This window comes from Myxine glutinosa, chromosome 3, assembly GCF_964187855.1.
Source record: "Myxine glutinosa chromosome 3, kmMyxGlut1.1, whole genome shotgun sequence".
NCBI lineage: Eukaryota > Metazoa > Chordata > Myxini > Myxiniformes > Myxinidae > Myxine > Myxine glutinosa.
In genome coordinates this window covers 97,884,186-97,907,369 of record NC_136263.1, presented here as the reverse complement: position 1 = coordinate 97,907,369, position 23,184 = coordinate 97,884,186, and the positions used below count along the sequence as shown (strand labels likewise).

At 45.3% G+C, this 23,184-nt stretch overlaps 1 protein-coding gene across 13 annotated transcripts in view; it reads left to right on the top strand.

The window, feature by feature from the left end:
• Nucleotides 1–7,700: 7,700 nt before the first annotated feature.
• LOC137423347 (trinucleotide repeat-containing gene 6C protein) overlaps nucleotides 7,701–23,184 on the top strand; it is a 175,959-nt gene continuing 160,475 nt past the window's right edge. For 4 of the 13 annotated variants that reach the window (XM_078774314.1, XM_068110389.2, XM_078774310.1 and 1 more), the window contains exon 1: nucleotides 7,712–7,778. The gene's annotated coding sequence lies outside the window, so the exon portion shown is untranslated. Of the gene's footprint in view, nucleotides 7,779–8,139; nucleotides 8,407–23,184 lie in introns of those variants that run through there. The other 9 variants (XM_078774309.1, XM_068110387.2, XM_068110386.2 and 6 more) reach the window with 4 other exon arrangements.

Genomic DNA, 23,184 nt, shown 5'->3' with positions numbered 1-23,184 from the left:
CTGTGACGATGCTGCAGGCTCTATTGGCTCACAGTGGCGGGTTGAACTGTTCTGACTGTGACGATGCTGCAGGCTCTATTGGCTCACAGTGACGGTAGGTTATGTGGTCCTGATGTCGACGAATTTCGCGGCCCTCCTGCAGGCGAATCACGCAGGACAGTGGACCTGGCTTCTCGATGATGTCCCCCGGTAGCCACGTCGCACCTGCACCAAAATTTCGGGCAAACACTGGATCTCCAATGTTGATACAGTGAGTGTTGGACGACTTATCGTGCACCAACTTTTGATTAAACTGGCTCTGATAAACGTTTGATGATATGTCTGGTTTGAGATTGTCTATTGTCGATCTCAAGTGTCGTTTCATCAATAACTCAGACGGAGCTGCACCGGTTGTTGATTGTGGCGTGATGTGGTATTTTAACAGGAGACGAGACAGCTTTGTTTCCAGGGTTCCCTCCTGAAGTTTCTGCAATCCGGATTTGATGATTCCCACGGATCGTTCGGCCAAGCCATTTGAAGCCTGGTGATGTGGGCTGACAAACTTATGTTTGATGCCGTTCCGACGTGTGAACTCAGCAAACTCGGCACTGGAAAAACACGAACCGTTATCACTCAGGATCATCCTGGGCAGACCATGAGTGGCGAAACAGCGTCTGAGTCTTTCGATGACAATGGCTGACGTCGTACCACGCGTCACATAGGCATCAATCCATTTTGTGTGTGCGTCCGTAATTATTAGAATCATGCTGCCGTTAATAGGCCTGGCATAATCGAGATGTAGGCGATGCCACGGTTCGCTGGGCCATTCCCAGGGATGCAGTGGTGCTTTCGCAGGTGTATTCCTGGTGCTCTGGCAGGGGTAACAATGTCGAACATGATGTTCGATATCAGCATCAAGATTCGGCCACCACACATAGTTTCTAGCGTGTGACTTCATCTTCACAATCCCGGGGTGACAGTCATGGATTTTATCCATGACCCTGGAACGCAGATTTTCCGGGATCACGACACGACATCCCCAGAGTAGGCAACCATTTTCCACGCTGAGTTCGTTTTTATGTGTTTTAAAAGCCGCAAAAGCTGGGTCACCCTCAGGTAGCAAATGCCATCCAAGCTGTACAGCCTGGACAGTTCTGGACAGAACGGGGTCTCGTCGAGTACGAGTGCGGATCTGGCCGGAATCGACAGCACAATCCTCCAGATGATCCATCAGTGCGATAATGGATCCTGGTGTAGGCGAATCATCAACGGATTCTGGAAGGGGTAACCGACTCATGGCATCTGCATTTGTGATAGACGAACCGGGCTTATAACATATGGTGTAGTCATAAGCAGCGAGAAACAGGGACCAGCGGATGATCCTGGGTGGTAGTGTGTCAGATGTCGCCTTAGTTGGACCAAAGAGACTGATCAGCGGCTTGTGATCAGTGCGAATCGTGAAATGATGTCCAAGAAGGTACTGGCGAAATTTGCTGACGCCGAAAACGATTCCCAATCCTTCCTTGTCAAGTTGGGAATAGTTCTTCTCTGCCGGGGACAACGTTCTGGAGGCAAATGCAACAGGTCTTTCCGTACCATCAGGCATCACGTGTGATAATACACTCCCCACTCCATACCGACAGGCATCGCATGTCAGCACAAGATCCTTCTCTGGATCAAAATGAACGAGAACATTGGACGATTTGAGCAGATCCTTAGAGGTCTGGAATGCTGATTGTTCGGTAGACCCCCAGCTCCAGGAGACTCCTTTCCTCAAAAGCCGATAAAGGGGGCCCAATACGTCGGTCACATTCGGGATGTAACGACCATAGAACTGAAGCAAACCGAGGTATGACTACAATTCGGTCACGTCTCGTGGAGCAGGAGCATCCTTGATAGCTCGGACTTTCTCATCTGTCGGGTGTAGACCCTCGGCATCAATCGTATGACCCAGGTACGTGACTGATGGCACCATACACTTGCACTGGTCTCGACGCAAACGTAGGCCGGAGTCCGAAATCTTCTTCAGAACTCTATCCAGGTTTTGTAGATGTTCCGCGTCCATACGACCAGTAACCAGAATATCATCCTGGTAACAAACGACGTTGCGTTCGGCGGCAAACAAACTGTCCATGACACGCTGATAAATCCCAGGTGCAGATTTCACTCCAAAACTGAGTCGGTGGTACCTGTACAACCCACGATGTGTGTTGATGGTAAGATACTGTTTCGAAATCTCGTCCAAGCAGAGCTGTAGATAGGCGGATTTGAGATCGAGTTTCGTAAAAGTCTTGCCTCCCGTGAGACGAGCATAGAGGTCTTCGATCCTCGGGATTGGATATTTATCCAATGAAGTCTGGCCCATTCGGCACTTGTTCACGGTCATTTTATAATCTCCATATATGCGGGTGGACTGGTCCGATTTTATGACCAGAACGATGGGCGCCGCCCATTCGGCATACTGGATTTGCTCGATAATGCCCAGATTTTCAAGATGATCCAGTTTCTTGTCAATCCGCTCCTGCAGGGCGAAAGGTTCCAAGCTCATCCTTGAAGACATCCGGGTATGTATCCAGCACATTTCTGAGTGTGTATGCTGCGGTAGGAGAAACGTTGGCTGCCCGGAGTTGATGAATGCTTTTCCACTTCAGTCGAATTATGCTCAACCAGTTCCTGCCGAGTAAGGAAGGGCCCTTTCCAGGAATGATGATCAGGGGTAGGTGAAACTCACGGTTATCGAAGCCCACCGTGACGTCACATGTACCACAGGGAACAATCTTCTCACCTGTATAGGTGGAGAGTCCATAGGTAGTAGGTTTCAGATGGGGTCGGTCAGCATCACTCCACAGGTTTGTGAAAACAGCATGGCTGATGAGCGAGACGGCCGCACCAGTGTCGACCTCCATTTGCAATGGTCGATTGTTGACGACAACAGTGGCAAGAAGAGGGTCCCTCTTTTGGTGAGAATCAATATGAAACAGGTCACACGATTCTGAGTTGTCGGAAACAGAGCTCACTTGGTCAAACTCAGGTTCCTCCGAACCGATAAACTGATGAATCTTCTTGTCAGCAGCTTTCTCTTTTCCCGATTTGCGAGTGATGCAAGCTGGAGCAATATTGCCAGTTTTCGAACAGAAATGGCAGGTGGCATCTTTGAACCGACACGTCTCCGGAGGGTGCTTTCCGTTGCACCGAAAACATTTGTTGTGTGTTTGAGACTGCACTGGCTTCTGACGAGGAGACTTGTTCCAGCGTTTTGGCTGAACATGATCCAACCGATTCACAGCAGGGCTGGTACCAGACGAGCGAGTGGCACCGATGCTTGTGGCGTTGCGTTCAGCACTTTCCATGGAAATGGCGGTGTCTCTGGCATTTTGGAACGTCAGTCTTCTCTCAGCAAGAAGGCATCTATGAGTGCGGTCATCGGACATGCCAACCACCAGCAAATCACGCAGCATGTCGTCAATCGTGTCCCCAAACTCACACAGATGTAACATTTTTTTGAGGTGTGCAATGAAGTCTGCGATCGACTGACCTTGCTGCTGTCTGCACATGTAAAAAATAAACCGACACAGGATGACTGAAGGAGATGGATTACAATGTTCTTTCAATGCGGCGTTGAGCTCTGCATACGTGAACTCTTGGATTGTCCGAGGACGAATCAGGTTTTTAACGAGTGTGAACGTCTCACCCCCGCAAACGCACAGGAAGACGGCCTTCATCCGGGCTTCGGTCGCAATGCCGTTCGCCTCGAAGTAGAAAGACAACCGCTCAGAATACGTGTCAAAATCTCCCTCATGAGGGTCGAATTCATCGATATGGCCGAAAGAAGTCATGGTCTAGATGTTTATCCTCGTCGCCATGTGAGGTATCTCGACAAACTACGATCGATTGTAGCACACGTTTATTCACTCTGCCGATACAGGCCCGATTAACTGCAGCGCCATCCGAGCTGGGGCGTAGGGATACAATACGGTCCCGGTGTAGGGATACAACGGTGAATATTTGCAGCTTCATACATGACACCCGGGCTTTCGGCTACTGTTACATGCTGGCAGCGGTGTTATTCGGCCATTGTCAAATCGGCCGAATTGTAGTTAAGTCTGCAGTTATCGTTTTGGAGATCATTCTGGGCCATGGCGAAGTTTAATTCACTGGAAAACTTCGACTTTTCAAAGCCTGCTGGATGGCTACAAGCAATTGTCCGGAGAAACAGGGCAGGTTCAAGTGAGTACCCTTATTTATGCGATGGGTCCGGAGGCAGAGGATGCCGTGAGCACCTTTACCTATACTCCTGCTGTTGATCGTGACCATCCTGGTGAAAATGAGAATGACTTACAGATGGTGTTTAGGAAACTTGATGGCTATTTCAGTCCCAAGCGTAACATGATTCATGAAAGGGCAGTATTCCAGTCAATGAAACAGCAAGCGGATGAGTTTGTGGAAAAATTTGTGCGGCGCCTTTACACTGGTGCTGAGCATTGTGGTTTCCATGATAAAAATGAGGAAATCCGGGATCAACTCGTGTTGGGACTGGCTGACAAGAAACTCACCTTGGAATTACAACTGAAGGCAGATCTCAATCTGGAAATGGCAATTCAGATGGCAAAAGAACGAGAACTTGTTATAGATCAGATGGGCCTTAAAGAGGAGCACTCGACCGCTGTGGAAGAGGTGAGCAGACAAAAGAAAAAAATTACACAAAACGTTTCAATCTCGTCCAATGACCAAGTGTACTCGCTGCGGAGTTTTGTACATAAGGACAGTCAGACGTGTCCAGCTGCCAAGGCAAAGTGCTACAGGTGCATGAAAATGGGGCACTACAAAAAGTGTTGTGGTGTAAGGGCAGTTGATGTTGTGATTGGTCATGAGGAAGATACCATGTTTCTGGGAGGTGTGAGCGTTCCGGGTTCCCAAGATCATCCGTGGTGTGTGACGGTTGACTTGACAACTGTTCGGTGTGTTTTAAAATAGACACTGGGGCAGATGTGAATGTTCTCAATAAAGGAATGTTTGACAAACTTGCTCCAAAACCCAAATTGGAACCTGCGAAATTAGCACTCCGAGGTGTCGGTGGGGAAATCCAATGTGATGGTTTGTTCATGACCGATGGTGTGTTCATGACCGATGGTGTGCACAAGCAGCGATCCTATCATGTGAAAATGTACGTGGTCAAGAACTGTACCAATAATTTGCTGAGTGGACCAACAGCAAGTGCCATGGGACTGGTTTTGTACACGGGTGAGGTACATGCTAGCATTTTTGCGGACATGGGTTTTCTGAGGTGCAGCCCAGTAAGAATCAGCTTCAAGACAATGCTGTACCTTACAGCGTTTCTACACCTAGGCGTGTGTCGGCTCCTCTATTGCCCAAGATAGAGACTGAGCTTAAACGAATGGAAAGCAAGGGTGTCATCCATCGAGTGATGGAGCCAACTCCGTGGTGCGCCCCCATGGTGCCGGTTCTCAAGAAGAGTGGTGACATCCGAAATTGTGTTGACCTGAAACACCTGAACAAAACAGTTCGTCGTGCCAAGTTTCAAATGCCTACAATGGATGAGATACTTCCCCAAACTGGCTGGTGCTACTGTTTTTTCAAAACTAGACGCCTCGAGTGGGTTTTGGTCGGTCCCATTCCATCCTGATTTGTGCAACTGCACGACGTTCATCACTCCCTTTGGCAGGTATGCCTTTGATAGGTTACCTTTTGGCATCACATCAGCGCCGGAAATCTTTCAACAGAAGATGACGCAATTGCTGGAGGGTCACGATGGAGTCGTGTCATATGTTAATGATACGCTGGTCTTTGGAAGGACTCTTAAAGAACATGATGAAAATCTTGATCGAGTGCTCAAAACTCTCAAGAAATCTGGTGTCAAACTGAACCAGAAAAAGTGTGAATTTCGGAAGAACCAAGTCGTATTTCTGGGTCACATGATTGACCATCACGGTATCAGAGCTTCATGAGCTAAAGTTCAGGGGATCGTGCATATGCACCTGCCTGAAAACAAAACAGAGCTACGCAGAGTCCTGGGTATGATTAATCATCTAGGCCGTCATGTCATTAACCCATCCCACCACCTTCTCGTCAGGTCGGGCTCAGGGAAGTTTGACCCAAGTCTTTCACGAACGCGGCTGGTGCCAGCAACAGCTACACACCTTAGGATCATTTTTATTTAAAATTTTTGTTTTATGCAGTAAGGAAGTTCATTTTGTTAACACACTGCGATTGCAGATTTCCTAGACCTAGAGACAACCCAGCGCTCATGAAGGAATGGCTGCTGAAAATGAAGAGACTCATGTTTATCCAAATGTTCAAGACTCTCTGAATCAATCTATAACTAGAACGGCACTCAGTAGAGAGCATACCTCCACCTGGTTGGCCATATCACTCAATGGTGAAGAATCACTGAAAAAAACTAGCTTGATCCGGATCTTCACCAAAATTGAATCTATTCTTCCTTGTCATTGTCACACACACAACCTGTCCAACAAGTTTCGTCCAAATCCATCCATAACGTTTTGAGATATCATGCTGTATGTTGGTTTTAGCCCGATCACTCAATGGTGAAGAATCACTTTAAAAATTAAATAATCATCATATCCGAATCCACATTCAGATCTTCACCAAAATTGAATCGATTTTTCCTTGTCACACACACAACCGGTCTACCAAGTTTCGTCCAAATCCGTCCACAACTTTTTGAGATATCCCACTATGTATCGTTTTTGGCCCAATCTCCCAATGCAATGGTAAAGAATCACTTTAAAAATTAAATAATTCTCATATCCGAATCCACATTCAGATCTTCACCAAAATTGAATCGATTTTTCCTTGTCACACACACAACCGGTCTACCAAGTTTCGTCCAAATCCGTCCACAACTTTTTGAGATATCCCACTATGTATCGTTTTTGGCCCAATCTCCCAATGCAATGGTAAAGAATCACTTTAAAAATTAAATAATTCTCATATCCGAATCCATATTCAGATCTTCACCAAAATCGAATAGAATCGTCCTTGTCAGACACCCAACCGTTCCACCAAATTTCGTCCAAATCCGTCCATAACATTTTGAGATATCCTGCTATGTATCGTTTTTGGCCCAATCTCCCAATGGTGAATAATCACTTTTAAAATTCTAGTAGCCGGATCCGAAACGGGATCTTCACCAAAATCTAATCATTTCGTCGATGTCACATAGGCTACATCTCGGCCAAATTTCATCCGAATCCGTCCACAACTTTTTGAGATACAGACAAACGGACAGACAGACAGGGGTGAAAACATAACCTCCATCCACCTTTGGTGTCGGAGGTAATGACAGGACTACTTGTGTAAATTCTCACTTGTAATCATGTTGTTTTTCTGTGTTCTGTTGGACGTGATTGTCCCTTTAGCTGCACCCTTACTTGGTCCCAAATTCAAGCATCTTGCTGCTGGATGAATCCGTACTCAGTCTCTCAATTCGGGAGCAAATAACTCAAGGGAGTCGACAAAATTTCCATGAAAACAATCTTTGAGAGCAATCAGTTTCCACTCTTCCTGTAGTTTGTTTACAAAATTATCGGCACGCCAATATGGCCGCCGGAGCACTTCCGTTGGCTTCATTTACCTATCCCCACTGGTCCTTCAGTATTGTTGAAGACCTGCGTGGAGAGGAAGGGGAGGGCAGAAGCAAGGAAGGGGCGGGAAGAAGCAAGGAAGGGGCGGGGAGAAGCAAAGAAGGGGCGGGGAGAGGAAACAGGGTTGGAGAGAAGGAAAGAGTGGTGGGAGAAAGTAATGGCCGGGAGATTTTGGTAAGGAAAGGTGATGCTGTGCATTTATTGTGGTTTGTGATTGTGATGTCCGTGCTTGTGTCTCGTCAAAAAATGAATGTGTTGCTGTTTCTTCATTCGTTACCCTGCAACCATTTTGCAACCGCCCTCCACCCCCCTTCACAACAAAAAGAAACTGTGTATATATATATATATATATATATATGTATATAGGCCTACATCTCGGAGACATTGACGGAAAATATTATGGGAGCGAAGTTTTATCTTTCGCCCTGTGTAGTGTAAGAGGAAGAGGATGGGACAGGGGAGCACAGGGGAAGAGGAGGGGTGGACAGAGAGGAAGAGGAGGGGAGTACAGACAGGAAGAAGAGGTGGGGACAGCGGACTAGAGAGAGGAAGAAGAGGAGGATAAAGCGGAAAGGAAGAAGAGGAGGGGACAGCGGCCTACAGAGAGGAAGAAGAGGAGGGTACAGCGGACTACAGAGAGGAAGAAGAGGAGGGGACGGACTACAGAGGGGAAGAAGAGGAGGGTACAGCGGAGTGCGGAGTACAGAGAGGAGAGTTAGGCCAAGGGGGTTTATAGAAAGAGCGATCATCTTTTGCGCCATTGTGATGTGATTGTGTTTGCCGTTTCCTTCATTCTAATCCAGTAAGTATCAATCTTTTATTGTTTTTTTTATAATAATTTTTCCCTCCTGTAGTTATGTGGGAATGTTCATGTAAATCCCAAGTCGATAGTGATTATTTTCACCTTAAGGGGTGAATGTCTCCACAAGGAAACAGCCTTGATGGTGTGTGTCATGGTGTGAATGTCCGCCCTGAATGCACAGCCACAAGGTCGCCAATTCGAACCCCGGCCGAGTCGCACCAAAGACATTCAAAATGGTGTGTGCTGCTTCCTTGCAACGTTAAACGCTCGGCGTTAAACGAAGGAACAGAGCACGGGCAAACAACCTTATGTTGGCAACAACCGCAACCTTATGACCTATGTTGGCGCGCAGGCCGAATGACCCCGTCAGCCGTCAGGTGTTGAGGTTCTTGGCAAGGGAACTCGTATTAAAGGTGTGATCGTTGTTGATGGTGGATAATCGTATGAAAGGTGTGTAAAAGTGGCGAGCTCGTTAAAGATGTATACTCGTAATAAAGGTGTGCGAAAGTGTCGAGCTCGTTAATGGAGGATGCTCGAGTCATATTTATAACGGTGTGCGAAAGTGCCGAGCTCGTTGTAAATGGAGTATGCTGGAGTCATATTTATAACGGTGTGCGAAAGTGCCGAGCTCGTTGTTATTGTTAATGGAGGATGCTCGAGTCATATTTATAAAGGTGTGCGAAAGTGCCGAGCTCGTTGTAAATGGAGTATGCTGGAGTCAAATTTATAAAGGTGTGCGAAAGTGCCGAGCTCGTTGTAAATGGAGGATGCTCGAGTCATATTTATAACGGTGTGCGAAAGTGCCGAGCTCGTTGTTATTGTTAATGGAGGATGCTCGAGTCATATTTATAAAGGTGTGCGAAAGTGCCGAGCTCGTTGTAAATGGAGTATGCTGGAGTCATATTTATAAAGGTGTGCGAAAGTGCCGAGCTCGTTGTTAATGGAGTATGCTGGAGTCATATTTATAAAGGTGTGCGAAAGTGCCGAGCTCGTTGTTAATGGAGTATGCTGGAGTCATATTTATAAAGGTGTGCGAAAGTGCCGAGCTCGTTGTTAATGAATAATGGAGTATGCTGTAGTCATATTTATAAAGGTGTGCGAAAGTGCCGAGCTCGTTGTTAATGGAGGACACTCGAGTCATATTTATAAAGGTGTGCGAAAGTGCCGAGCTCGTTGTTAACGGAGGATGCTCGAGTCATATTTATAACGGTGTGCGAAAGTGCCGAGCTCGTTGTTATTGTTAATGGAGGATGCTCGAGTCATATTTATAAAGGTGTGCGAAAGTGCCGAGCTCGTTGTTAATGGAGTATGCTGGAGTCATATTTATAAAGGTGTGCGAAAGTGCCGAGCTCGTTGTTAATGGAGTATGCTGGAGTCATATTTATAAAGGTGTGCGAAAGTGCCGAGCTCGTTGTTAATGGAGTATGCTGTAGTCATATTTATAAAGGTGTGCGAAAGTGCCGAGCTCGTTGTTAATGGAGTATTAGGAGTCATATTTATAAAGATGTGCGAAAGTGCCGAGCTCGTTGTTAATGGAGGATACTCGAGTCATATTTATAAAGGTGTGCGAAAGTGCCGAGCTCGTTGTTAATGGAGGATACTCGAGTCATATTTATAAAGGTGTGCGAAAGTGCCGAGCTCGTTGTTAACGGAGGATGCTCGAGTCATATTTATAAAGGTGTGCGAAAGTGCCGAGCTCGTTGTTAATGGAGGATACTCGAGTCATATTTATAAAGGCGTGCGAAAGTGCCGAGCTCGTTGTTAACGGAGGATGCTCGAGTCATATTTATAAAGGTGTGCGAAAGTGCCGAGCTCGTTAATGGAGGATGCTCGAGTCATATTTATAAAGGTGTGCGAAAGTGCCGAGCTCGTTGTTAATTGAGTATGCTGGAGTCATATTTATAAAGGTGTGCGAAAGTGCCGAGCTCGTTGTTAATGGAGTATGCTGGAGTCATATTTATAAAGGTGTGCGAAAGTGCCGAGCTCGTTGTTAATGGAGTATGCTGGAGTCATATTTATAAAGGTGTGCGAAAGTGCCGAGCTCGTTGTTAATGGAGTATGCTGGAGTCGTATTTATAAAGGTGTGCGAAAGTGCCGAGCTCGTTGTTAATGGAGTATGCTGGAGTCATATTTATAAAGGTGTGCGAAAGTGCCGAGCTCGTTGTTAATGGAGGATACTCGAGTCATATTTATAAAGGTGTGCGAAAGTGCCGAGCTCGTTAACGGAGTATGCTGGAGTCATATTTATAAAGGTGTGTGAAAGTGCCGAGCTCGTTGTTAATGGAGGATGCTCGAGTCATATTTATAAAGGTGTGCGAAAGTGCCGAGCTCGTTGTTAATGGAGTATGCTGGAGTCATATTTATAAAGGTGTGCGAAAGTGCCGAGCTCGTTAATGGAGTATGCTGGAGTCATATTTATAAAGGTGTGCGAAAGTGCCGAGCTCGTTGTTAATGGAGTATGCTGGAGTCATATTTATAAAGGTGTGCGAAAGTGCCGAGCTCGTTGTTAATGGAGTATGCTGGAGTCATATTTATAAAGGTGTGCGAAAGTGCAGAGCTCGTTGTTAATGGAGTATTAGGAGTCATATTTATAAAGGTGTGCGAAAGTGCCGAGCTCGTTGTTAACGGAGGATACTCGAGGCATATTTATAAAGGTGTGCGAAAGTGCCGAGCTCGTTGTTAATGGAGGATACTCGAGTCATATTTATAAAGGTGTGCGAAAGTGCCGAGCTCGTTGTTAATGGAGGATGCTCGAGTCATATTTATAAAGGTGTGCGAAAGTGCCGAGCTCGTTGTTAATGGAGTATGCTGGAGTTATATTTATAAAGGTGTGCGAAAGTGCCGAGCTCGTTGTTAATGGAGTATGCTGGAGTCATATTTATAAAGGTGTGCGAAAGTGCCGAGCTCGTTGTTAATGGAGTATGCTGGAGTCATATTTATAAAGGTGTGCGAAAGTGCCGAGCTCGTTGTTAATGGAGTATGCTGGAGTCATATTTATAAAGGTGTGCGAAAGTGCCGAGCTCGTTGTTAATGGAGTATTAGGAGTCGTATTTATAAAGGTGTGCGAAAGTGCCGAGCTCGTTGTTAACGGAGGATACTCGAGGCATATTTATAAAGGTGTGCGAAAGTGCCGAGCTCGTTGTTAATGGAGGATACTCGAGTCATATTTATAAAGGTGTGCGAAAGTGCCGAGCTCGTTAACGGAGTATGCTGGAGTCATATTTATAAAGGTGTGCGAAAGTGCCGAGCTCGTTAATGGAGGATGCTCGAGTCATATTTATAAAGGTGTGCGAAAGTGCCGAGCTCGTTGTTAATGGAGTATGCTGGAGTCATATTTATAAAGGTGTGCGAAAGCGCCGAGCTCGTTGTTAATGGAGTATGCTGGAGTCATATTTATAAAGGTGTGCGAAAGTGCCGAGCTCGTTGTTAATGGAGTATGCTGGAGTCATATTTATAAAGGTGTGCGAAAGTGCCGAGCTCGTTGTTAATGGAGTATGCTGGAGTCATATTTATAAAGGTGTACCAGTGCCGAGCTCGTTGAGGTGTGTTTCCATTTGGGTTTGTTTGCTTGTGTCCACACATAATGTGCTAACGTAAACCACAAACACCACCTGGTGCTAACCAGTATTACACGTTATCTTTTTCAACTGACTCCGTCTTTTAAGTATGTACAATTAGAATGCGAGTACGTCCATAAAATACGTACTGTAAAACCACACAAAACAAGTCCTGACGAAGGTATGCAATCTTTGATTGTTTGATCTAGTTCTACCTTGGTAAAGGGGTTTAGCTTGAAGTGCTTGTAATGCTCGTGTTGCACACCTTCGGTGGGGAGACTGTTCTCAAACGTTTACTTTTCTGCGGCTGTTCTGACGCAGAAGAAGAGTTTGGTGATGTGTAAGGAAATGCAAGCCAGCCATTCTTGTTCCAGCCGTAACCATGTGCCGTTTGAGGTTTGTTTTGCTTTATTTCGTTAATGTAATGAAGCACGAGGTGACACTTTAACAGAGGGACCAACGAGACAGCTATTTGAGGAAACAGACGAACTATCTCTCAGCGAGCCGCTTTGCTTCCTTTTAGTCAGGTTCACTGTTTTTTCGTTCAAAATTTTTGGAGATTAGCAAAACTATACATTTTTGGAATATTCAGAGTATGAGGAATCCAAAAATTAATGTTGGCATTTGCGTAGACACCTGCATGGCCGCCATTTTGGATTTTCAAAATGGCCGCCATAAAATACATAATTTGCGCTATCTCGGCTTCTAGTCAACCTAGAATCTTATTTAAATATGCTAATCCTATGTTTCCTGGGTCAAGAAAAAAAACATTCGTGGGTTCATTAGACTTCTAATCCAAACACTTGCTTCACTTTTAGGACTTTCCAGATGACACTCAGGACAGTGATGAAGATGTGTAAAAGCATATCCCTGAACGGTATAGACCTAGTAGATCCTGTGTATAGGACTTGTAGTTCAATCTGATACTAACAAGGCTGCTTTCTTGCTTTATAAACTCATACCTATAACTTCAAAGGACTTGAAATATCATGTATTATGTAATACAGTTATATCACAAATATAAAGACAATGGTTTTCAATTGCCTTTGTTTGTTGCTTTTCTATAATAGTCAGGTTCACTATGTCAATAAATTATATTTCGTTCAAAATCATGGTAGATTAGCAAACCTATACATTTTTGGAAACGTTATAGCATAAGGAAACTAAAAATCAATGTTTACATTTGGAGAGATACCTGTATGGCGGCCATTTTGGATTTTGAAAATGGCCACTGTAAAATACATATTTTGTTCTATTTCTGCCTCTAATTACCCTAAAAACTTTAAAAAATATACTAAACTTATATTTTCAGGGACAAGGAATCCAATGAAAGTATCAAATTAGTGCTATGGGGAATGGTAAGACACGAATCAGGTTTTGAATTGCAAAATACTGTCTTTATATTCGCGATAAGTTGCATAATCAAATACATGTTATGATTTTGTACAGGCAGTTAATAACATCAAAATGTGTCACAATAATTCATATCACCAAACATACACAGGCAGTCAGCAAAATCATATATACACATGCAGTCAGTATAACTTCACATCTACACAGGCAGTCAATGGCATCAAACATACACGATTACAGAATATGCCATTTAGAGTTCGTCATCACTGTCCTGTGTGTCGTATCCGACAATATAGTCAGCATCGTTTTCACAGTCCGTTCCACACAAGCAAAGGTCGGTCAAATTGATTGGCAAATCGAATTGGTCGAATGGTCGATCGAATCGAATTCGATGAATCGAATCGATCGAATTGGTCGAATGGTCGAATGGTCGATCGAAGCGATTGGTCGAATGGTCAAATTGGTCGAATGGAATTGGTCGAATTGGTCGAATTGGTCGAATCGAATTGGTCGGAATTGGCAAATGTAAACATTGATTTTCAGATTTTCCATGTAATAACGTTTCCAAAAATGTATAGGTTTGCTAATCTACCATGATTTTGAACGAAAGAACATAGTGAACCTGACTATAATCCTGAGCACTATTTTGAGGCCTTTATTGGATTCCTTGACCCAGAAAACATAGGTATAAGAATACACATTGCGTAGAGTGAGAGCTTCGTTGACAATAGTCAGTCGATCGAGTACGCAGCCCCCGCAAACATCTGTAGGCTTAGGCCTAGCTAGGCTAGGTTGTTTGATCTTGGGCTTAGAATTAAAATTCAAATTAATTTTATTGAATGGATAGATTGGGATAGAATGCAGGACTTTCCTACTGTAGGCTATATAGTCTAGACTTCTAGTCGACTGGACCAGGTACGTAGGTCCGACTGGCAGGTACGTACTGAAATCGGTGTACCTGGCTTAAATGAAGTCGGTGTAGCTGGTGGAAAAAAGAAGTCGGTGTATCTGGCATAAATGATGAGCGGTTTCGAATTCAAAATCCGTTCTGTACAGTACTGTATTGTAATTTATTGATTTTAATCACCAGGTGAAAATAATTTTAATCAACAGGTGAAAATAATTTATCGGTCGCGCCAGACCAAACCAAGATCATGTGAGCAAGATGCTTTTATGAAAAAGCGAACAATGAACAATAAATGAATTCATTTATATATATATATATATATATATATATATATATATATATATATATATATATATATATATATATATATACATATACATATACATATACATACACACAGACTTGGCATTTAATATGGAGTATATATTTTTTCTTGACTTGGGTTTACTTTCTTAACTCAGTATATCAATCTGGTGAGTTTCTTTTACGCTTCGGTGATTTCTTTGTTAAAAGAACCATGTCACTGATTGTCTGTCACAGCAAGAAGTCAATAACAGGATTATATCACAGGTGGCGTCGCAAAATGTACGGACAGGTACATTTGACGATTGGCTTCACAATCGGGTATATAAGGGTTGTTGCGTTCTGTATTAGTGGAAAACAACTGCTGCACGTCTACAAAAGTTATTGCCGCTTCCGCTGGAGATTGTCTGTCAACTCGACAATGCTGTTTGTCATTTAGTGGTGGCTTTACGAAATTCCGGCATGAAACAGCGTGCTATTGCTTGGCAGTATGGCATCACTCAAGGTCAGGTGTCAAATATCCTGAAACGAAATGCTCAGGGGGGTGTCCCTACTCCAATATCGAGGCCAGGACGTCCCCGCAGAACCACAAGGAGGGATGATCGCCAGCTGCACCGGTTAGTCCGCAATGGCCGTACCAAGTCAGCTAATCGGCTTAGGGCTGAGTGGCAGCAACTGACAAATGTGCCTGTATCCAGAAGGCTAGTCAACCAACGACTGGTTCAAGCAGGCTATCGTGCCAGGCATCCCCTGAGAAAGCCACGTCTGACAAGACAACACCGCCAGCGCCGATTGCAGTGGGCCAGAGAGCACCGTCAATGGCAGCCAGGACACTGGAATCGCATGATCTTCAGTGACGAGTCTAGATTTCTGGTCTATCGTCAAGATGGCCGCGTCCGAGTGCGCAGGCAAGTGCATGAAGCCTACAACGAAGATTGTATAGTGCCAAGAGTCCAAGCTGGAGGTGGTGGGGTGACCGTTTGGGCTGCTTTTCATGCAGGGGGCAAAACTGACCTGGTTGTTCTTAATGGAAACCTGAACCAGTTCAAGTACAGGGCCATTCTGGAAGAAACATTGCTTCCATTTGTTCGTGCAGCTTTTCGAGGAAACTTTGTCTTCCAAGATGGCAATGCACGGCCTCATCATGCTCGCATGAGCCCCAATACTTTCTTGCTGACCGTGGTGTAGAGCATATGGAGTGGCCTGCCATGTCCCCGGATATGAATCCGATAGAGAACTTGTGGGCAGAATTAACGCGTCAAATCGACAACTTGGACCAGCAGCCTGCCTCTGTGCGTGAATTGCAGCAGGCTATTGTCACTGCATGGCAAGCGATTCCTGTCCAAACCTTGGCAAATCTTGTGAACAGCATGCCTCAACGTGTACGTGCTCTCCTGAATGCTCGTGGGGGTTACACGAAGTACTGAGCTGTAATTTTACTGTCCGTAATCCCAGTCGTAATTTAACTTTTGTTTTTGTTAAAAAATTTTTGGCTAATGTGCAAAATAAAGAGATACTTCTGGAAAACGTACAGAAGTTTAACACAGTACTGTCCATGAATTGAGTTCGATATCAGTTTGCATCACTTTCAAGGATCAATTTATTTGCTTCGAAATGTCAAATGTGGTTTTTGTTTCTTTTAAAGGTCACATTAACAAAATCTAGAATAATTTCAACATAATTCCAATGAACTTTTGGTTCTAAGTCATCTTGAAAAGTAAGTTCACCCCCACAAAAAAAATATTCCATATTAAATGCCAAGTCTGTATATTGATTTTAATCACCAGGTGAAAATAATTTATTGGTCGCGGCAGACCAAAGCAAGATCATGTGAGCAAGATGCTTTTATGAAAAAGCGAACAATGAACAATAAATGAATTCATTTATATATACTAGGGCATGCCCGTACGTGGGTGCAATGCCCGTACGTGGGTACGTGGGTACGTGGGTGCGAGTACGGTGACAATCCCCCCCCCCCCTCTATTTACATGAAATGGTTTGGTGCATGAAATGGTTTGGTCCATTCGCAAAGCCAAAGCGAACGGCTTGCGAGTACGGTGACAATCCCCCCCCTCTATTTACATGAAATGGTTTGGTCCAAAACGAACGGCTTGCGAGTACGGTGACAATCCCCCCCCCTCTATTTACATGAAATGGTTTGGTGCATGAAATGGTTTGGTCCATTCGCAAAGCCAAAGCGAACGGCTTGCGAGTACGGTGACAATCCCCCCCCTCTATTTACATGAAATGGTTTGGTCCAAAGCGAACGGCTTGCGGAGTTTGGTAAAGAAATCGCCATAGCTCGGTAACTACTTGTCCGATTAATATGAAACCTTGAAAAGGCACATCCTCGGGTCCCCAGCAATATACCTGGCAAGTTTAAAGTATATCGGACCCGTGGTTGTCGAGAAACAGCGGTCACAGACAAACACACAAACACACAAACACACAAACACACAAACACACAGACACACAGACACACAGAGATTACTGGAATTATAGATAGATATATACACAAAGAATTAAGTTAAGCACCCCCCCCGTTTTTTTACAACCTCGCACATTACAAGTTTGTTGTCGTCAAAACAGTGTAATATACCCATGATATTGCTATATTTTCTGGAGAAGTGATATTATGGTCACATAAAAACATAACAATCATGCCGTTTTCAATATTTTATTCTGAATAATTTAAGGTGAAATTTTTTGGGAATTTTAGGCATATTTTCACCTCAATTTAAGTATGGAGCTATAGGTCCATCACGGACAGTGTGGATGACGTTTATGTTTTCTAACGTACAGTCATTGTTCTGAGAAGACCTCTAGCGATCTTTGCGTCAATAACGTGTGTAGGACCCACGTGATCGGATCACTGACTCGATGGGCGTCACAGATGAGTGCACTCATCTGCATTTCATCAATGGATAATTGCTAATGTCATACCAATCATTATTTGATCTCACATACCTTAGAATATATGCCAATGTATACATATACACAAAGAATATATATTAGGGGGTGCTTACCTTAATTCGTTGTGTAGGGGTGCTTAACTTCATTCTTTGTGTATATATTGATTTTAATCACCAGGTGAAAATAATTTATTGGTCGCGTCAGACCAAAGCAAGATCACGTGAGCAAGATGGCGGATCATGGAAGGGACATTTCAAATGACAACATGAAATTTTGTTCCCAAGGGAATGGGGGAAAAGTTGAAATTTTTTTTTGTGAAATTTGAAATGAAAATGAAATTTTTAATGGATTTACATATACATGCAATTGGCATAGAGGTTCGCTTACGAAGCTCTCTATTAGCATATTTAATTAAGTCTCTAGGTTGACTAGAAGCTGAGATAGCGCAAAATATGTATTTTATGGCGGCCATTTTGAAAATCCAAAATGGCGGCCATGCAGGTGTCTGCGCAAATGCTAACATTTATTTTCGGATTCTCCATGCTCTGATGATTCCAAAAATGTACAGGTTTGCTAAAATCTCCCAAATTTTTGAACGAAATTATATTTGTTAACATAGTGAACCTGACTATTTATGGTACAAAGTCTCTAAACGATCCCTGCATAGTTTTCATCTTTTTGGCGATTGCATATTACACTGGTACAGTATATCCAATTGTGAGCTCGGAATGCCGGTTGCACTGTCACAGCGTTGAGGTGGTTTAAAGCCGGTTGCACCGTCAGTGTTGAGGTGGTTTAAAGCCGGTTGCACCGTCACAGTGTTGAGGTGGTTTCAGCTGGTTGCACCATCACAGCGTTGAGGTGGTTTACAGCTGGTTGCACCATCACAGTGTTGAGGTGGTTTACAGCTGGTTGCACCCTCACACCGTTGAGGTGGTTTTAAGCCAGTTGCACCGTCACAGCATTGAGGTGGTTTACAGCTGGTTGCACCATCACAGTGTTGAGGTGGTTTACAGCTGGTTGCACCATCACAGCGATGAGGTGGTTTACAGCTGGTTGCACCATCACATCGTTGAGGTGGTTTACAGCTGGTTGCACCATCACAGTGTTGAGGTGGTTTACAGCTGGTTGCACCATCACAGTGTTGAGGTGGTTTACAGCTGGTTGCACCATCACAGCGTTGAGGTGGTTTACAGCTGGTTGCACCATCACAGTGTTGAGGTGGTTTACAGCTGGTTGCACCATCACAGCGTTGAGGTGGTTTACAGCTGGTTGCACCCTCACAGCGTTAAGGTGGTTTACAGCTGGTTGCACCATCACAGTGTTGAGGTGGTTTACAGCTGGTTGCACCCTCACAGCGTTGAGGTGGTTTACAGCTGGTTGCACCATCACAGTGTTGAGGTGGTTTACAGCTGGTTGCACCATCACAGCGATGAGGTGGTTTACAGCTGGTTGCACCATCACAGCGTTGAGGTGGTTTACAGCTGGTTGCACCATCACAGTGTTGAGGTGGTTTACAGCTGGTTGCACCATCACAGTGTTGAGGTGGTTTACAGCTGGTTGCACCATCACAGCGTTGAGGTGGTTTACAGCTGGTTGCACCATCACAGTGTTGAGGTGGTTTACAGCTGGTTGCACCATCACAGCGTTGGGGTGGTTTTAAGCCGGTTGCACCGTCACAGCGTTGAGGTGGTTTACAGCTGGTTGCACCGTCACAGCGTTGAGGTGGTTTACAGCTGGTTCCACCGTCACAGCGTTGAGGTGGTTTACAGCTGGTTGCACCATCACAGTGTTGAGGTGGTTTACAGCTGGTTGCACCATCACAGCGTTGAGGTGGTTTACCGTCACAGCGTTGAGGTGGTTTACAGCTGGTTGCATCATCACATCCTTGAGGTGGTTTACAGCTGGTTGCACCATCACAGCGTTGAGGTGGTTTACAGCTGGTTGCATCATCACAGCGTTGACGTGGCTTACAGCTGGTTGCACCATCACAGCGTTGAGGTGGTTTGCAGCTGGTTGCACCATCACAGCGTTGAGGTGATTTACAGCTGGTTGGACCATCACAGCATTGAGGTGGTTTACAGGTGGTTGCACCCTCACAGCGTTGAGGGGTTTACAGCTGGTTGCTCCCGCGATGAAGCTAACTCCAAGGGCCTTTCACTCACTCAACGCAGGCAGGTTGGTGGTCTTTCCGTCTTCTACCGACTCCTCTCTGGCATTGCCCCCCCCCCCCCCCCAGCTCTCTCTGGGCTCTGTCCCCCAAATATTCCTGCAGGTCGCACAAGATCTGCCTGCAACCCTCTTATGGTTAAACTGCCAAAATCAAGACTCTGCTCACCTTCACTCCTTCATTCCTCTTTTCTCCCGCCCCTGGAACAAACTCCCTCACTCTCTTCAATCCCACCCCACCCTCCACGTCTTTAAAACAGCTGTTCACCACCATCTCTTATCTTCCCCCATCCAAAACTTTGATCTTTTCTACCCCCGATAATTTCACCCCAAATCCACTTTTTTGAAATACCAACTTCTGTCCTGGAAGTCCTTGGTCTCCTTGTGTTTTATACTTCTCCCACCCCCCCCCCCTTCCCCCGCCTCCTCCCCCCAAGCCCTCTCCCTCCCACACATCTCCCTGCTCTCAAATGTTGTGTTTGTGTGCTTCCCCTTCTCTCCCCATCTTGTCTTCTGCTCCCTCTTTTTATATATTTTGTTTGTCTGGTTGATTTGTTTGTGAAATAAATGTTAGCTCTTTGACGAGCCTCGATTCAGTATACAAAAAAAAAAAAAACCCTCGCAACTTTGAGGTGGTTTACAGCTGGTTGCACCATCACAGCATTGAGGTGGTTTACAGCCGGTTCAACCATCCGTCACATCATTGAGGTGGTTTACAGCTGGTTGCACCATCACAGCATTGAGGTGGCTTACAGCTGGTTGCACCATCACAGCATTGAGGTGGTTTACTGCCGGGTCAACCATCCGTCACAGCGTTGAGGTGGTTTACAGCTGGTTGCACCCTCAGCGTTGATGTGGTTTACAGCTGGTGCACCATTGCAGTGTTGAGGTGGTTTACAGCTGGTGCAGCATCACCATATTCATAATGATAATGTCATAGGTCACGCGGTACAGATGCCATCTTGGAAAAATGTTACACCTCTATATCTCTGAAACCGCTCACTGTAAAAAATTGAAACAAGGCTCATTGTCAAGTACTTACTCCCCATGGGGAATAAGATATTTCAATGATGATGTCATAGGTGCTTGCACTATAACGTCATAATTCAACAAGTAGAACGCTTGATCTGATCAGTATGAAATTTCTTGAGCGTCATCTATGCAAAAATTCCATTGTAGAATTCAATTGAAGATGTCATCGGTCCGTGGTTAGGCAGCCATATTGAAAGTGAACATAAACCCTTAAAAAACAGTAAAACTCCTTCTTCTCTGAAACGGCTGAACAGATCAAGGTGAAGCTTTACATGCATGATCACCTAGCCATGACAAACAAATGCACCCCAGCCATTTTGCCATAGGTCACATGGTTTGGCAGCGATGATGATTTTTTGAAAAATATACCTTTAAAAATCAACTACTCCAGAATGACTAGACAGATCGAGTGGAAACATCACAAACATGTTTCCCATGCCTTCGGGATACCATGGTGTTCCCAAATAATTTGTAGGTCACATGGTCTGGCAGCCATATTGGATTGAATATTGGTTACGGTTTGTGACCTTTTTCTTCTTCCTTCCCCCTACCCCCCTGTGAGTTAGACCAAGTGGTTTGGTCCATGTGTATAAAGCCTATGATTGGCTGTGGGGCAGTGGAGTGGCCAGGAAGGTGATTCAGAGGAGTGAGTGGCCATTTTGGAGGAGGGCTTATGGCAGAGTGCTTTTTCAGGGGTTGTAGAGTGTCCAGCTGCAATCTCTCTACCTGAAGGGTGACGTTGATCGAACTCTTGCTGCCTACCACTGGAGCCTGCTTTGGGGCCTACTCGTGGACTTGCCTACTCCTACCCTCTCGTGCTGGGCCTGCACTGGGGCCTACCACTGGGCCTGCCCTGGGGCCTACCACTGGGCCTGCCTTGGGGCCTACTGTTGGGCCTGCCCTGGGGCCTACTGTTGGGCCGGCCTTGGGGCCTACTCTTGGACCGGCCTACTCTTGGATCTGCCTTCTCTTGGACCGGCCTACTCTTGGACCTGCCTACTCTTGGACCTGCCTACTCTTGGACCTGCCTACTCTTGGACCTGCCTACTCTTGGACCTGCCTACTCTTGGACCTGCCTACTCTTGGACCTGCCTACTCTTGGACCTGCCTGCTCTTGGACCTGCCTGCTCTTGGACCTGCCTGCTCTTGGACCTGCCTGCTCTTGGACCTGCCTGCTCTTGGACCTGCCTGCTCTTGGACCTGCCTTCTCTTGGACCGGCCTGCTCTTGGACCGGCCTGCTCTTGGACCGGCCTGCTCTTGGGCCGGCCTGCTCTTGGGCCGGCCTACTCTTGGACCTGCCTACTCTTGGACTGGCTTATTCGGGTTTTTCCCTCTTTTCTCCCTTCTTGGTTTTATGTGTAGGAAGAGATTTTCGTGTGATAATCCATAAATAAAGACTGTGTGATTGAAGGCTTGGCTTGGTGTGCTTCAGGCCGTAACACGAGACAGATCGAGTGGAAACATCACGAACATGTTTCCCATGCCTTCGGGATACCATGGTGTTCCCAAATAATTTGTCGGTCACATGGTCTGGCAGCCATATTGGATTGAATGAAAATCTCAAAAAAATGCTTTCTCTTGAACCGCTCCATCCATCGATGTGAAACTTCAAAATTATGAAGTAGTCGTCAAGGGGAACACCTGTTGCAATTTTAAACGTAATCGGTTGCATAGTCTGGCAGTCAGAATTTCTTTTTTTGTATACTCAGTCGAGGCTCGTGTAAGAGCTAACACATATAACAAATTATAATAAAGGGAGCGGGTGACAAGAGGGGGAAGCACAACCACAGTGGACAGCGGGAGATCTGTGGAAGAGGTCTGGGGTGGTGTACGCGCGATATACAAGATGGACACTGCACAGACTTCAGGAAAGAAAATTGAATTTGAAAAAGGTAGATTTGGGGTGTATTAACGGGGGTAGAAATGATCAAGGTTTTGGATGGGGGAAGATAAGAGATGGTGGCGAACAACAGTTTTAAAGACCTGGAGGGAGGAGTGGGATTGAAGAGAGTGTGGGACATTGTTCCAGAGGTGGGAGAAAAGAGGAATGAAAGAGTGAAGGTGAGCAGAGATAGTCTTGATTTTGGCAGTTTCACCAGAAGAGGTTGCTGGCAGATCTTGTGTGCCCTGAAGGAATATTTGGGGGACAGAGCACTGACAGAGCTGGGGGAGCCAGGCCGGAGAGGAGTCGGTAGAAGACAGAAAGATCACCAACCTGCCTGCAGTGAGCGAGTGAAAGGTTCTCAAAATCAGCTTCATCGCGGGAGATACAGTACCAATGATTCTGGAAGCTTTGGTTTCTACAGTGTGAAGCCAAGCTTGGTGTGAGGCAGGAGCACCAGCCCAGAGGGGGGAATAATATTCCATCAAGCTGAAAGCTTTGTATGTGGTGATAAGCTCAGTAGTGCCAAGGAAGGATTTCGAACAATGGAGGATGCACAGTTGGCGACTGGCTTTGGAGGGCAGCTTGGAAATGTGGTTTTGTTTGAAGAAGAAACCACAATTTCATCTTCAGCTGTGTGAATTTTCATTATATCTATTAA